This window comes from Ictalurus furcatus, unplaced genomic scaffold (genome assembly GCF_023375685.1).
Source record: "Ictalurus furcatus strain D&B unplaced genomic scaffold, Billie_1.0 scf5, whole genome shotgun sequence".
In the NCBI taxonomy this organism is placed as follows: Eukaryota; Metazoa; Chordata; class Actinopteri; order Siluriformes; family Ictaluridae; genus Ictalurus; species Ictalurus furcatus.
The window spans coordinates 958059-975156 of record NW_026521054.1 but is presented as its reverse complement, the minus strand read 5'-3'; the positions used below and the strand labels follow the sequence as shown (position 1 = coordinate 975156).

At 40.5% G+C, this 17098-nt stretch overlaps 1 non-coding gene across 1 annotated transcript; it reads left to right on the top strand.

Moving 5' to 3' along the window:
• Positions 1 to 1012: 1012 nt before the first annotated feature.
• Positions 1013 to 1094, top strand: trnal-uag (transfer RNA leucine (anticodon UAG)). The gene has a single exon. It is a non-coding gene; the product is annotated as a tRNA-Leu (tRNA).
• Positions 1095 to 17098: the final 16004 nt, after the last annotated feature.

The following is a 17098-nucleotide window of genomic DNA, read 5'->3' as shown; positions in this document are numbered from 1 at the left end:
ACCAAACTCACCTGATTCAAGTCATCAGTTAATCAAGCGGCCTGCACGAGCTGAGGTGGGTGCTTTAGAGCAGATAAAACACCAAATGTGTTAGATAAGAGTTCAGAGCCTGTGTTCTAGACACATGATTTAGAGTGGAGACTTAGGCTTAGACCTGAGCTTTGGAGTTATTCTGATTATAGGTTTCAGTGAGGAAGTGACTGAAGTTAAGGAGAGGAACTGAAAATAAAGTTATAGTCTTTCTGAGTAAACAGAATAAGGCTATATTAGTGTTACGGGGGAAAAAATAAGCTTGTAGCAGTGCTGATGAAATACATGTACATGTCAAAAACTGCTAGAATGCTTTTTGGCCACAGCTGCTGTAAACCCACCCACATCCTAGAGATGAAACTGTTCTGTAATGAGGGATGGGCTAAAATTCCTCCAAGCTGACGTGCAGGACTGATCAACAGTTACCGGAAACGTTTGTTTGCAGTTGTTGCTGCACACCGAGGTCACACCAGATACTGAAAGCAAAGGTTCACATACTTTTGCCACTCACAGGTATGCAATATTGGATCATTTTCATCAATAAATAAATGACCATGTGTAATATTTTTGTCTGGATCCTTTAATTAGGTTCTCTTTATCTACTTTTAATACTTGTGTGAAAATCTTATGATGTTTTAGGTCCTGGTAATGAAGATGTATAGAAGGTTCTAAAGGGTTCACAAACTTTTAAGCACCACCGTAAGTGGGATGTAAGGTCATAGCATAAGGGCTCTTCCGCAAACACTACCGATGTGACCGTGGACCATGGGTTCTTAAGCCTAGACGAATCGCGTCAAAGACCACGCCTTAGCTCTGTCTTCAGCTGGAAATGGTTAGATGTCTCCGCCAGAGCTGGTTAAGCGAAAGGCACTTGAGTCTCACAACAGCCCATTTGTCGCGCCCATGCCAGATTTCTTGTTGTCTGGTGGAATGACCCGGTCACCTTCTTACCACGGACGGGTAAACCACCACATTGTCCTGGGGTAGTGTGGCCGAGTGGTCCAAGGCGCTGGCTTTAGGCTCCAGTCTCTTCGGGGGTGTGGGTTCAAATCCCACCGCTGCCAGGGTAGTTAGCTTATGGTGGGTGATGTCTTGTCTCCAAAGGCTTTACGCAGGTTTTTCTCCCACGCTTTCATGCTATACACCATGTAGCATGCTGCCTCACGAACGTCCCAATTCATGTCCCCTTTTTCCACAGTTGTTGTGTATATCCAGGTAAGAATAAAAGTTACATTTCCATCCATCCATCTTCTATGCCGCTTAATCCTTTTCAGGGTCACGGGTAAAAGTTACATTTTCCAAAGAAATTTAACTCGCTGAGACGGGCAGTCCATAGGTAGTCGGTACCTAGCCGCCCAAGGACTGGATTGCATTGCGACGGCTCAACTAGGGAATTGTCCCGTTCTGTGAGACCTTTGGGCCGTCTCGCCACATCGTCACCCTTCAGTTTATATGACAGCACAGCTTGTACCTCAAGACTTGACTAAAATCTATTTGAGAAGCAGTCATCTAGTCAGCTAACATTAAACCCTAATTTGCATAGTTTTCGTTAAAAGAAGCAGGCCTTGGAAAAGGTGGCCGAGAGGTTAAGGCGATGGACAGCTAACCCGTTGTGCTCTGCACGCATGGGTTTGAATCCCATCCTCGTCGTAAACTTGTTACTTTGCCTCCTCTTTACAACAATGGCTGGCTTTGTTGCAACAATGTGTGTGTCACACCTACAAGGCCTACAAACGGAAAGCTTTGTACAGGTCCCTGAGCTAGCACTAGAGAGGGTGGAGAAATGTGAAAAGCTAGCACTGTGGCTATGTGTTTTGCAACCGTGAGCTGTATTTCAATGCTTTTTGGCCACAGCTGCTGTAAGGCTCTTGCGTCTCTGGAGGTCCGTCAACGCAGAACGCATTCCGCAGTGCAGACGACAGTGGCAGAGAACCTGCACCGACACCTCTTTTTTGCTCCACACACTGGGATGTAATTTCATATGCGTGAACTATGTCAGCAAGAGGTTAAGGTGATGAACTGCCAAACCACTGGGCACAGCCCATGTGGGTTTGGATCCTATTTTTCTTGTAAAGACCTTGCTTAAGTGCATTCTGTAAAGGAAGCGTGCATGGTGCAGACATTGTTGGCATCTGCATGAGCAGTTAGTCTGAAGGGGAAATTAGGGTCAGGTGTTTTCAATCAACGGGATGACAATCAGGTGTGAGTGAGCGCCCTGTCTTATTTGTAGAACAGGGATCTATCAAAGTCTGATCTTCACAACACATGTTTGTGGAAGTGTATCATGGTATGAAAAAAAGGAAATTTGTGAGGATCTCAGAAAAAGAGTTGTTGATGCTCATCAGGCTGGAAAAGTTAAAAAAAAAAAAAAAAAAATCTCTAAAGTGTTTGGACTCCACCAATCCACAGTCAGACAGATTGTGTACAAACGAAGGAAATTCACGAGCATGGTTACCCTCCCCAAGCATGGTCAACCAACAAAGATCACTCCAAGAGCAAGACATGTAATTGTCCACGAGGTCACAACGGATCCCAGGGTAACTTTTAAGCAACTAAAGGCCTCTCTCGCATTGGCAAATGTTAATGTTCATGAGTCCACCATAATGAGTACACTGAACAACAATGGAGTGCATGGCAGGATTGCAAGGAGAAAGCCACTGCTTTCCATAAAGAACATTGCTTCCCGCATGCAGTTTGCTAAAGATCACATAGACAAGGCTACTGGAAAAAATGTTTTAAAAATGTTTAAATGAGAAGGGTTCTGTTTGGTGGAAGGAAAACACTGCATTCCAGCATAAGACCCGTATCCCATTTCTGAAAAATGGTGGTGGTAGCATTACAGTTTGGGCCTGTTTCACTGCATCTGGGCCAGGATGGCTTGCCATCATTGATGGAACGATGAATTCTGAATAATACCAGCAAATTCTAAAAGAAAATGTCAGGACATCTGTCCGTAAAATGAATCTCAAGAGAAAGTGGGCCATGCAGCAAGACAATGCTGGCCCAAATTTAGCCTATTACCCAAAAACACTTAAAATTCAATATAGAAGCAAATACTCACATCTGTGAACCCAGTTGGAGATAGAAAAAAAGACACCAGCCGTGAGTGAGAAGAAGCAAGGGTCCAGATTTATTGGTTCCGTTCCACCTCACGAGATCCACACCAATGAGAATTCTCAGAAGTGATCTGACACCTGGAGCTCAAGCTCCAGTATTTATACTGTATTTACACAGTAGATAACCAATATATTTCAGAAAGACTATGATATCAATACCAATAGGGTTAAAAAAGAGCTCATCTACATTACCATTATGTTTTGAAAGAGGCTTATCAAATTTACCATTATGTTTTGAAAGAGGCCTTTCTGGGTACCATTAGGATTGAAAGTGGGAGAGAGACAAAACAATTTAGAGAGACCTTGGTCTCATTATTATCTCGCGGGGGCAGCTTGACTCAGCAGAGAGAAATAGTTGGTATATATTGTAACCTTAGTTTTGACAGGTATAGGTCAAAGGTCAAAAAGATACACATTCTAACTCTCTATATCTAGATCAAAGGTCATGATCATAAAAATATTAATAGTTATGTTAAATCTGGATCACATCCATTCGTTACCATACATGGTGCGGCCATGTGTTTTCCACCCCACACACGTTGCACACATGTTCTTTCTAACACTCTGTGGTAGGTCATAAAAATATATATAGTTATGTTAAATCTGGATCACATCCATTCGTTACCATACCTGGTACGGCCATGTGTTTTCCACCCCACACACGTTGCACACATGTTCTTTCTAACACTCTGTGGTAGGTCATAAAAATATTTATAGTTATGTTAAATCTGGTTCACATCCATTCGTGACAGAAACGTTACCATACATGGTACGGCCATGTGTTTTCCACCCCACACACGTTGCACACACATGTTCTTTCTTTTCACATAGAATATGAAACTCTCTGAGGTAGGTCATAAAAATATATATAGTTATGTTAAATCTGGTTCCCATCCATTCGTGACAGAAACGTTACCGTACATGGTACGGCCATGTGTATCCCACATCCAAACAAAAATATGACACACACACACACGCACAAACACACACGTGCACGTACAGACAACGCATGCATACGAACCTGCTTATAAAAGTCGAGCATCCCTCTAGGTTTTATAATACTCTGTACTTAGAACAACGTGTGCGATCTTACAACATGGCTGATGTTTGTCCTAACGCGCCGAAAAAAGCTCACCCTTTTTTGGGAAGAATAGAAAAAATGTTAGAACATGAAAAGATTCAATATTGGGTAATGTCAAACGGATGTACAGCCGGGTTTTTTTTCGATGCAGAAAAAGGAACCGTTTTGCTTTTCAAGTTCTCGGTCCCGGGACACACGATCTTTTCCTTTCACGTAGAATATGAAGCACTCTGAGTCAGGCCTAGGTCAAAAGGTCAACAACGTAAAAACCCCGTTCTGATGCATTCCCGAGCACAAACACACCCCACACACACACTCGAATGCATACGAACCTGTTTATAAAGTCGAGCACTTCGAAAGTTTTAACATCGGAAAAGGTTCGACCGAATTTCCAGAGTCTGTTCTTCACTACTTCCAGAATCAAACACTTTGAAAGTTTGAACATCGGCAAAGTTCAACAGAATTTCCAGAGTCTATCCTTCACTACTTCCAGACACCATGGATTTCTCGGCAGGTAAAAATTTGTATTTTAATCAATTAATAGTTAAATATAAATTGAAATACAATGTTTATGTAATTATCCAGTAGGCAATGATATTGATATAAACTTAGAACTAATCTTTCTGAGTACAAAAATCATCATCCTTATCTGGTCATTATGTAATCTGGTACGATACTTTATCTAAAATGTAAATATTCATTACATTTATATTACAGTGCAAGACCGAGTTAAGCTCATCTGATTCTAGTGTATAGGTAATTAAAATTTGTCTCTTAGATCTATGTAGTGATCTAAAATGGGGAATGTTAAGTTATTAAAAGTATGTTTTACTGTTTTATAGACAGCTTGGTGATTATTTCTGATGATGAGATTCCCGAAACAACCACTCATGAACTTTTGAATCTGAGTTCCACACGTAAGTCATAACATAAAATTATGAATGTTTCATGCTATAAAAGTCTTTCATACGTGAATATAACATTGTTTGTATCATATTCAGAATTTGAGGGAAACGTGACTAACAGTGATTACGACGGAGATATTTCAGGTGAGTTGTAGTATATTTACCTTCTATTTACACAGCACAAAAAATAAATAAATAAAAGCTCTTTCACATGTTCTGTGACTTATAGATACGAGTGATGCAATAGAAGACCAAGAGGAAATCATCTCGGAAACCGACATTCAACAAGACATCGAACTACAACATATCTGTGCAGTGTGGCGTGAATTCTTCGAAGCAAAGACTGATTTATTGGAAAACTTTGGACAGATTGATTATACACTTGAATCTGGTCGAGGTACAGATTTTATCCCTTTACTGTATAGCACGCTTGAAAATGTGAATAGATGTCTCTCAGTGAGCATAAAGTTGATTAGGAAATTGTATGATAGATATGGCGCAGAAACGACTGAAATGCAGTTTGGATATGGAGACTAAAAAAAAGAGAACCGAAAATTCTCCATTATCGCATGATTTCTTTTATGACGGAAACCAGAGTTTTTCAAATGATTCGCACACACCCCTGAACCCATGTTTAACTGAAGCGATCAACCGGCTGAACGAAAGTTTAATTCCGTCACACCAAGTCGTTAGTGAGAGACCTAATCAGAGTCCAAATTACGTCGTATCAAACACAACGGTGACGCCGAATGATATATTTTCTGAATTAAATCAATGTCTGTTAGAGTTACATAATATCCTAAATGAACACGGTCATTCAGTACAAATAAACCCTGATCTAATCGATGCATTCAATCAGTTGAACGAAAATTTAAGATCGTCAGAACAGAGCAATACTCAAAATGAAAACCCCAGTCGAAATTCCATTCAAACTGTATCAAGTACGCCGGTCACGTCGCACGACATATTTTTCGAATTAAATCAATGTCTGTTAGAGCTACAAAATAACCTAATCGAACAAAGAGAATCTATGCAGATAAATCCATGTTTAATAGACGTGGTGAATCAAATCAATGAAAATATGTCATTATCTCCAGTTCAGAATATCGTCTCGACTCCAGAAAACGCTCAGGAACCTAGACCGTTATCTTCTCATGATATGATATACGATCTTAATCAAAGTCTTATGATTTTGTTAACAGTCTTGTTAACTTAATCGAAAACCCTGACAATATTGTACAAAATTCGGAAAACGATAATGAACGCAACCGTCCAATGGAAAACATACACTCACCTAATACCCAAGATTCTCAAATGGAAAACACACATTCGCCCGATACCCAAGATTCTCAAATGGAAAACTCGCCCGATATCCAAGATTCTCAAATGGAAAACTCGCCCGATATCCAAGATTCTCAAATGGAAAACTCGCCCGATATCCAAGATTCTCAAATGGAAAACTCGCCCGATATCCAAGTAGAGCAAGAGGGTGATGGATTAGATCCTAATATTAGAATAATTAATCGGGAAAGATTCAACAACACTGAGATTAGGAGAAGAGTGAATTTTTCTTCTATCGCGAACGTTGACAGCTTTGCAGATTTTTATAATTATGTTTTAGAGATTTTAAACAGTGTGATTGAAATCGCTAACAATTTAATTTCTGCCAAGGATGTAGTCACCGTTGAAATTAGAGGTGATACGATCAATGTTTCATCACGCGTTCAATTAAACAATGGTGTCATCGATTTAGGTTCTTTTCTGACCATGCTCAAAAATGCAATTCAGAGTAAACGTGAAATTTTTACCGATAATACCCTTGAAATAGTCGTCCAAATCGTCCGACCACCTCGGGGTGGTGGAAATAGAAGGAAAATAGGCCATATATTCAAATCAGAAACACTGCAGAAGAAAATGCAGCATCTATACATTTTTCACAACAGAGACAACATGTGCTTCGCCTTGTGTGTTAGCCAACTTTTGAATCGTGAAAAAAATTATTTTGAAACCGAACAAATCGCTAGAAAATTACAACACGATGTGGGATTATCCGTAAACACCGCGGTCAGCTTCGCTGACGTACCGAGATTTGAGAGACATTTGAATTGCAAAATCGTAATCGTATACTGTTCTGCTAGCAAAGCCGGATACTCTTTCTTTCAAACTAGCAAGACTCCCCACGAAAAAACGATTTACTTGTTTTTACATGACAACCACTATTATGGGGTTAAAAGTATCACCGGACTTTTAGGAACGAGTCATGTTTGTCATTTCTGCCATTCCGGGTTTGACGTTTTATGGAAACATAAATGCGCTTATAGCTGCAACGTTTGTCACGACCCCGATTGTTACAAACACCCTAAGAATGTTACTAAATGTCCAGAGTGTCAGAGACTGTGTAACTCACATTACTGTTTCGAGAGGCATAAAGCAAAGATTCAATCGCGCAAAGGCGAAAATTCTATGTGTGAAACGGGATTCTACTGCGGTAAATGTAAACGTGTGATACGGGATAATCCTTCTAATCGTGAGAATCACGTATGTGCCCATTCGAAACGCATACTCTGTGGCCAAAAACTCGATGAGGATATCGAGTATAGATGTTTTATACAGAGGGCCAGGAAAGAAAGCGAAAATACGGATTATGTGTTTTACGATTTCGAGACTAGGCAGGAAACAGGAACTCATGTAGCTAATTTCATATGCTGTATTGATTTTAAGGGAGAGGAGTGGGTGGCTGAAGGGGATGATTGCGTCAGTGCTTTCTTTAAAAAGTTTCGGTGTAATACATACCACGGATACAAGTTTATCGCCCATAACGCTAGAGGGTTCGATTCATACCTTTTGTTAAACCATTTAGTGAAAGAAGGAATCACACCCGAAATCATAGCGCAAGGCGGTAAAATTTTGTGCTTCATCGATAACGCGTTTCGTCAGTCCTACATTGATAGTCTATCGTTCTTACCCATGAAATTGAGTAGCATCCCAAAAGCCATGGGTTTTTCGGAAAGCAAGAAAGGCTATTTTCCCCATTTCTGGAACACTGTAGAACATCAGGATTACGTAGGGCCGTATCCTGACCCTAAGTTTTACGGTGTAGATGGCATGATGCCTAAGGATAGAGAAGAATTCTTTAAGTGGTACAGAACGGTTTCTGACAAAGTCTTTGATTTCAAGAAAGAGATGGCAGGATACTGTGTGAACGACGTAGAAATTTTGAGAAAGGGTTGTATAGCTTTCAGACAAGAAATTCTGGATAGTACAAAGGTCGATCCTTTTAAATGCATAACGATCGCATCTGTGTGCATGAAAATCTTTAGAACCAAGTTCCTGCGTAAAGACACTTTAGCTATTCCACCTCTTGATAATTACATCACCACTCAGAAATCTTTCTCAACACCTTCCATACAATGGCTCGAATATGTTTCAAAAACGCAAAACCTACCCATTCGCCACGCGTTGAATGAAGGTGAAGTCAGGTTCGGTACCTATCACGTAGATGGTTACTGTGAGGAAGGGGAAAACCGTAAGGTTTTTGAGTTTCTTGGGTGTTTTTATCACGGCTGTGAAAAGTGTTTTCCCTCAATGACCCCGCATCCTCTTACCAAATCAAACGCAACCTTCGGAGATTTCCATCAAAAATCGATGGAGAGAATTAAGAATTTGCAAGACACTCTCAATTTGCAGGTCACTCTGATGTGGGAACACGAGTGGAATGAAATGAAGAAAAACGACAATCTCGTGCAAAATTCTCTAAAAGACTTTGACTTTCCTGAGCGTTTAAACCCGCGAGATGCTCTTTACGGCGGTCGAACAAACGCGTTAAACTTGCATTATGTAGCTCAACCCGGTGAGAGAATCGATTATTTCGACTTTACCTCGCTTTACCCATTCGTAAATAAGACAAAGACATACCCGATCGATAACCCTATCATCATTTATCGTGACTTTCAACCTCTGAAATATTACTTTGGTATCATTAGAGCAAAGGTATTACCACCTAGGGGTCTGTGGGCACCTGTTCTACCTTGTCGTGTAAAAAGCAAACTCCTCTTTCCTCTATGTAGAACGTGTGCCGAACATCAGTTAAAACATTGCGATCATACGGCTCAGGAGAGAGCTCTTACCGGAACATGGGCATCTATCGAAATTGAGAAAGCCGTCGAAAAAGGTTACAAAATTCTAAAAGTGTTTGAAGTGTGGCACTTTCCTAAAAGGTCTGATACGAAGGGATTACGTTGGATCCGAAATTTATCACTGTTAATCCTGCCAAAAGATCCGTGGCTAAACTCGCACTAAACTCGTTGTGGGGTAAGATGTGTCAAAGACCAGACAGATCGAACACGACCTTAATTCGCGATCCTGCCGAGTTTTTACAGTTCATGTTCTCCGATATTTATAATGTGAGTCAGTTCTCTTTTTTGAATGAGGAGGTGGCGATGGTACAGTGGCGTTACGCAGACGAGAGATTGATTAAACCGCTAAACGCTAATGTATTCATCGGAATTTTCACTACCGCATACGCTAGGCTTGAGCTGTACAATTTGATGGATCGATTGGATCAGCGTTGTTTGTACACAGACACCGATAGCGTCATTTTTAAAAGTAAGGAAGGTGACTGGATGCCGCCCTTAAGCGATTACTTGGGTGGTCTTACCAGCGAACTAGATGATGGCGATCAAATCGTGGAATTTGTAAGCGCAGGTCCTAAAACCTACGGTTACAAAACCATGAAAGGAAAAACAACCATGAAAGCTAAAGGCATTACTTTAAATTGTATCAATTCTGAAATTGTCAATTTGAAATCACTAACAGAACTGGTGGACGAGCGAGTGAAAAATCCGGATCATACAGGTCATCTCGTAACCAGGCATAACCAAATCGTGAGAGATAAAAAGGGGTTTCATTTGAGAGACAAATCACAGTTGAAAAGGTTCAGGGTTGTGTACGATAAGCGTGTTTTATTATCTGATTTTACAACTCTCCCTTACGGATATTAAGACTATTCTTGTATATATGTGTATATAGTTTCTGTTGATGTGTTTTGTAAAGGAAAATATGAACGTGACTGCTTTTGACGCTAGGATGCAACTTCCCTTTTCATGTATCGTATGTGGACCGAGTAATAGTGGAAAATCTTTTTTTATCAAAATGTTGTTGGAAAACTGTAAAGAGGCAATGTCGGTTGTTCCGGAAAACATTGTCTGGTGTTATACGTGTTGGCAGCCTATGTACGATGAATTATTGACCAGAATAAAAATAAATTTTCTTCAAGGAATCCCTGATTCTTTGTGTGATGACGAACTATTTCCTCCAAATAAAAAAAACTTGTTGGTAATCGATGACTTGATGGAATCCGCCAGTAAAAATGACGAAGTAGAAAAGGCTTTTACAAAATACACACACCACAGAAATCTGAGCGTCATCTACCTCATTCAAAACTTGTTTTTTCAAGGAAAGACCAGTAGAACAATCAACCTGAACACCAACTACATGGTTCTTTTTAAAAACCCTAGAGATAAATTACAGATCAGCATACTGGCTCGTCAAATGTATCCGGGTATCAGCAAGTATTTTTTAGAATGCTTTCTCGATGCCGTCTCTAGACCTTACGGGTATTTATTTGTTGACCTGAAAGCACAAACGCCAGAAGAACTTCGTCTCCGTTCAGGGTTGTTTCCTGGGGAGAAGCCGGTTGTGTATGTTCCGAAGAAGAAGAAAAAACTTTAAAGTATCGACAACAAATGTCTGAGCGATTGAAAAAAACCCTCCCGTTGCTGAATTCATTACACAGGTCTCCACCCCGAAGGAGAAAGGGTATATTACGTGATGCGCCCACAGATCTCATACTGAGCATATGTGAACTAGCTTTAAACGTGCTCAGGGGAAACATACCACTGACGACAAAACAGTATCGGGTTTTAAAAAAACAAAAAAAATGGATCAAACTATTTGCTGATAAAAGAGCATCCGTTGAAAGAAAAAGGAAAGTTATTAATCAATCCGGAGGATTTCTTCTGCCTTTGCTCAGTGTAGCCATTCCTTTTATAAGCAGCTTAATCGCGTCCCGCAACAATTAACATGGAGACTGCTGAGAAAATGTATTTAGTCCCTCAACATCAGATCGATAAACTTAGAAACATCGCCGCGGAGAAGGAAACCATAAGAAAGACTGTTGAAAACAACTTGGACGATGCAATACGTGGTATTTTATCGAGGACTGATCTGAACGAATACGATAAGGCGAAACTCTACGCGTCTGTGCTGCAAAATTTTTTAAACTTGGTTAAAGTAGGAGAGCAGGAAACCGCTCAATTGACCCTGTCTCTACCTAAAATATCGGAAAGCAAAACGGAAGCAGCGGTGACCGAACACCCCAAAGACGAGATCGTGCAAGAGGTGCTCGCTAACATTTCTGCTAGAAACAAAAGAAACGCTTCGTACGTTATGGAAAAACTTTTAAAAGCCGGGGCTGCGTGGAACGATAGCGGTGAATTTATTTTTAAAGGAAACACCATCAAAGGATCTCACATGGTGGATCTGCTTAAAAATCTCACGGCCCCTCATCGAGTATCCGACGAACGGAGGCCTTTAGGTTGGAAAGAGTTCTTACAGACAGTAGCCAACCTAAATATACCCTTTTCAGCAATACCTAATGGCGGTGTTCGACGCAAAATATCTGACATAAAAAGATCTAAAGATATCTCTCATCTTGTTTCCCCACCTAAAAGCAAAGACTACGATTCTGAGCCAGTTTTCAAATCCCCCGTTTTTAACCGTTCTGACTGGTTTGGTTTTTGAAAATGATGAGGAACAAAGAATGTTATGATATGTTAACCTTTATTTCAATAAAATAACTTTTGTTTAACATTTTTCTTGTGAAGCATTGTCATTTAACATTCCACTACATATGTAAATGAAACATATCTAGAGAGTTAACACATTGTACACATGTAATTGAATGCTTTTTATTTACTCTAGGGTACATTTTTTTTAACGAATGACACAACAGTGTTATCATTTCTAATTAAATCTTTGCTGTACATAGACATAATACGGTTAAATGAATAACCTTTAGCTTTGTGACACAGAAAAAACACGCAGTGTTGCCCGCAGCAAACCGACGTAAAGTTTTGAACTTGTACAGGGTTATATTTTATTTTGCAACAGTTCTTTGTCAAAAAATAATGAATCGATCGAGGAAAGAGTTCGTAGTCCGGAGGGTTTCCGTACGAGTCAAAAAATTCTCCTGCGTTTTCGTCATTAAGGCATAAAGCTAGCCAGTGTTCACCCGGCATGTGTCTCGGATGTGTGTTTACGATGAATAAAGCTGGAAACTTTCTCAGAGTACTTGTAGGTAGCTCGTCACAGGCCATCACGCCATGAAATATTTTATCTATTTCAGGACAACTTCTCATAACCTCCGTTAGTTCTCTGGTATCCATGAGTTACTGGTAATCGATGAGCACGTTTCTTCGATTGTTTATTTCTAGAATGCTGTCAAAACTGGCGTACACGATTAGATTCACCGTGATCGGAAGTGGTTGACGAAATCTGAGTTCCAATCGCATATTGCCCGATTTTATTAATGACAAGTGCTGCCCACAATTGTCATCGGGATTCAGGTTGAAAGCGAATAAAGTATATCCGTTCAGGTACTCTTCTCTGTTTATCGACAGTGCCTGATCTTTCAGCTGCTTTCCTGATGCTAAAATTAAAGAATGGAATTCACGGACCACGTTACCGGACTGAAAAACAGGCTGAAACGGCTTTGCAGGATATTGCGTACCATCTACGTACAGCGCGATAAACTCTGCATCGTAATGTTTAAAATTAAAAGGGTTTTTATTGTACGACCCGCTGAAGGCATCGTTGTCTACCATCCCAAAGATAATGGTTTTAGGTAAGGGACCGAGGAAAAGGTTCTCTTGTGAACAAATGCGGCTCCCTGCAGCTAGACTGAAGGTCTTCAAACAGACTCTTTCGATCGGATACTTGGCTGTGGCGGTGAGAAGTGCTTGTCCGTGACCGATTTTTACAGACGGTGAGACGGTTACTTTCTTCACAAAAAGAGAAGCGTTGAGTATTTTCAGATTGAAATTTGCATTTCCTTCCTTCATCAAACAGAATTCAGCTTTGCTGTGAACCATTTTAATCCTCAAATCAATCCCGTTCAGTAAAAGTTTATCCTGAAAAAATATATCCGAGTGAATGTGTCCAATCAGGTCGAAGGTGTTGCTTTCAGCACTGAAACTGGCCCTTTTTTTGAGGCCTTCGTTTCGTCCGTCCGGGTCTGTGGCGTCCATATGCCCCGCTGTGTCTTTGTAGAATAGCCCGGTGCAAAATTGTGTTTCCAAGATATCTTTTCCATAGTTGATAAGACTTTCAAAGGTAGCACGGTATGGGTATGTACTGCTAGATTGAGAAATAAGACGATCCCCGAGCATGACATCCACTTGTGAAAAAAGTGAGGCTACGGGGTAGTTAACGACCCCAACCTTTGCATCGTTAGCTATATTGGAACCGTCGGGGTTCATGATTTTACAGGTCAGATGTAAAAAAGTGTTGTTCACGTCGAGGTAATCCTCCCCGTTTCCAGCCACGTAGAACTCCAGGGGCCCGTTGTCCGTAAGAGCGGAAAGTGGAGGTATTTCGACATAAGTGTACTTTTCGATACTCGTTTGGGTAAAAGGTAATGTGAAAATATCCAATTCTGTCTTGGTACACTCTGAGGATAGACTGTGTAAGAACGCCATGATGTTAGAAAATGTTCAGCCGATTTCTCTTGTGAGAGATGTAAGGGTGCCTGTTGCCTCTCTGCTCGGTCTTTTTCACACTGGTCTTGATTTTAGTAACCTTACGTCTTTTATTAGGAACCACATGTCGACACCCTGGGAGCCTTTTAGATTTTTTACGCGCAATCAACGCAAGCCCCGATCCGTCTTGATTCTGAGCTTGTGTCTTGCTCATAATATTGCTGAATACGTCACTTACGAACCCTTTAGCAGCTGTTTTTAAATGAGGCTTTGCAATAGCAAAACCCCTTTTGAGGAACGGAACCGCCATTCTAAAAAGACCCTTGAACAGTCCTCCTAGCCCCGACCCATACATGGTGGGGGCGCCTTGAAACCCAGGAAGACCATTTCCAGCCTGGTGGACATAATAATCCACGTAGGACTGTGGATGAACGTAGCCCCTATCCATCATTTTACATACGGAACGAATGTTTAGCGGGTCTAAAGTGTAGTTTAGCAATAAATTTCCCGTAACTAAAAGGTATAGGCTTGTTCTGATCCGTTTTGACTTCGATTACTATATCGGTAATATGGTTCTTGGTGAGAGGTACGTAATGCAGCTTATCATAAGTAATTGTGACGACTTTGTTGTTTTCACCCGTTATATGTACGCATCTCAGTAACGGGGCAAAACTGTCCCCAACTCGCTGATACTCGATAACGTCTGTATATACATACATCGTATAAAAGCCTGCGTGAATATCAGCGGGGTTAGGCGCGTCTGGTTCTCGGGCCGTTATCGGAACACCGGGGTTCATACCGAGCATATATGCTAATTTTCCATTAGCTTTGAACGCGAAATGTTTTTGGGATACGATGCGTATTTTATTTTTCATAGGGTTATAGAATAGCTCTATTCCGAGCTCCAATTTCTTTATGTTGTTGTTGATTTCACTAACCACTTCACCGATATTTTTATAATATCCTGGAGTGATATTAAAGTTACGGTTTTGTGTTCTCTTTCCATCCCTCTGAATAATATGACACATACTGTCTTCCTCCGTTAACGAGTACCAACTCTGGATATATTGAACCTCTGCGAGCGAGACTTCCCATATTCCGTTCAAATCGATTGGTTTGGTGAATTTAGTAGTGTAGTGCGCGATCTTATTATTAGGGTAAACATCCAAAGACGCGTTGCTTGGAAGCATCACAAAGAATCCACACTCTTCCATGGTTTAATGAATATAGTTTTCAGTTTTGTTCACGGTGATCCTTTTGTTATGTTAACAACGTCTTCGACCGGAACCCAGGAATTAAATTTATCGGGCCACCCCACCCATTTCACCAGGCAGACTTTTTTCTGGTTTCGGGTCTTTTCAGACAAGATTTTCTCAATTTTAAACGTCTTGTCCTTACCGATAATGATCTTTTGTAACTCGGGGTCATAAAATGTTCCCTCAATTTTTTCACCATCATAGTCTTGTAATTTATATACCGGGGGATCTCTCGGTATACGTTCAGAGATTGTAAAATATTCATCCGTAAAGTTTTGCTCGTATCCTTTCTCAAACTGTCTTTTTAAACGAGAAATTCTAACGATATCACCGACTTTAAACTTGAAATTTAGTTTCTTTAATTTAGGTGAGAACAGTCCGTAGAGGGTTTTAAATACTCTGAAGGAATTGGCTTCGTTGACCTCGATGGGTTTCATTTTGATGCTGGAATGGTAATTGTGATTGTACGCTTGAATCAGATCCTGGACTACGTCGATGTATTTTCTCGTGTTAAAAGCGGTAAAATATCTCCACATCCTGGTCTTTAGCGTTCTGTTGAACCTTTCACACACCGATGCTTTTTGCCCTGTACCCGTAGCAAAGTGAATAATGTCATGTTTTTCCATTAATGTTTGAAAATTTTTGTTAAAAAACTCCTTGCCTTGATCAGTTTGTAGTTTTTTGGGGACCCTACCTTCATTTAGAATGGATTCAAAAGCTTTAGTTACTTCGATTCCGGTCTTGTTTCGTAACACACGTACCCAGGCATATTTGGATAAAATATCTATACACGTGATCATAAATTTCGCATTGTCGTTACTCTCTGACAAGTTGCTCATATCGACTAAATCAGCTTGCCATTGTTCATCGATGTTCTTCACAAAAACCTTGTTTCTTTTAAACTTTGTAGATACTGGTTTATGTAGACTGTATGCATCCTGCTCTGCTAACCAGATTTTTATTTCAGTATCATTAGCTCTTTTACCTATTTTCTCAACAATAGCTCTTTGCAAACTCTCAACGCCACCGTATGAACCAGGTTCCGACGGTGTATAATATATATTCTTCATCAATCGTTCAGTCATTTTGAGTGTCAAGGCAAGAATGATCAAACACCAGTGTAGAATAAGCATTTATCTCAGAACACTTGAGTAAGGTATTACATATTCAATCAAAGTAACATTTTCCATTCTAAACACACGCAGGTTTAGATACATGTTTAGTTTACATTCAAATGTTTCAGCAATACATATAAAAACTTGTTACACACCTATGTGTTAAGGACACACGCTAATTACGAATGTCTTCAGCATTTTTGTCGGCTTCAGACTTTTCTCGCAGTCAGAATAGACGTGGCTTGTTTTGAAGTTTCCCATGTATGCGACGGTTCAGCAGGTTCCAGAGATGAGTGAAAGGTCCAGTAATCTACGACGTCTTCGCACACTTGCTCGTTGAAAACGTCTTTGGTTTTCTCCTTGACCTCGTTCAGCACGGTTTTGATGTGAGGCTCGTCTCGCCATTCACACACGGTGGCTTCAGCGATGCCTTGAATTTTTTCCAGGGAAGGAGTGTGTTTGATGCCACACAGTTTCAGACCTCTTGCCAATGTGTATTTGAACCATGGTTTAAACAGTTTTTTCAGCAATCTGTAGGTGTTTAGGTGTAGATAGTACTCTTCAGGATCGAACAAACACGCGTGTTGGAGTTGACTCGGGTGATCGATCGCGCAGCCGTGACAGTTGTCCTTCAGATCTTGTTGGATAACTCTGTCCAGCAGTTCCCCCATAACAGCACGTATGATGGTTAGCACAGTGTTGGTTATACACCCGTCTGCTTCATCGTTCGTTGTCAGATAGGTCAGATTTCTTTTTCCTAGGTTTTCACCGTCTTCAAAACCCGAACTGGTCACATCATCATCATCATCATCATCATCATCAGCATACAGGGTTGCATC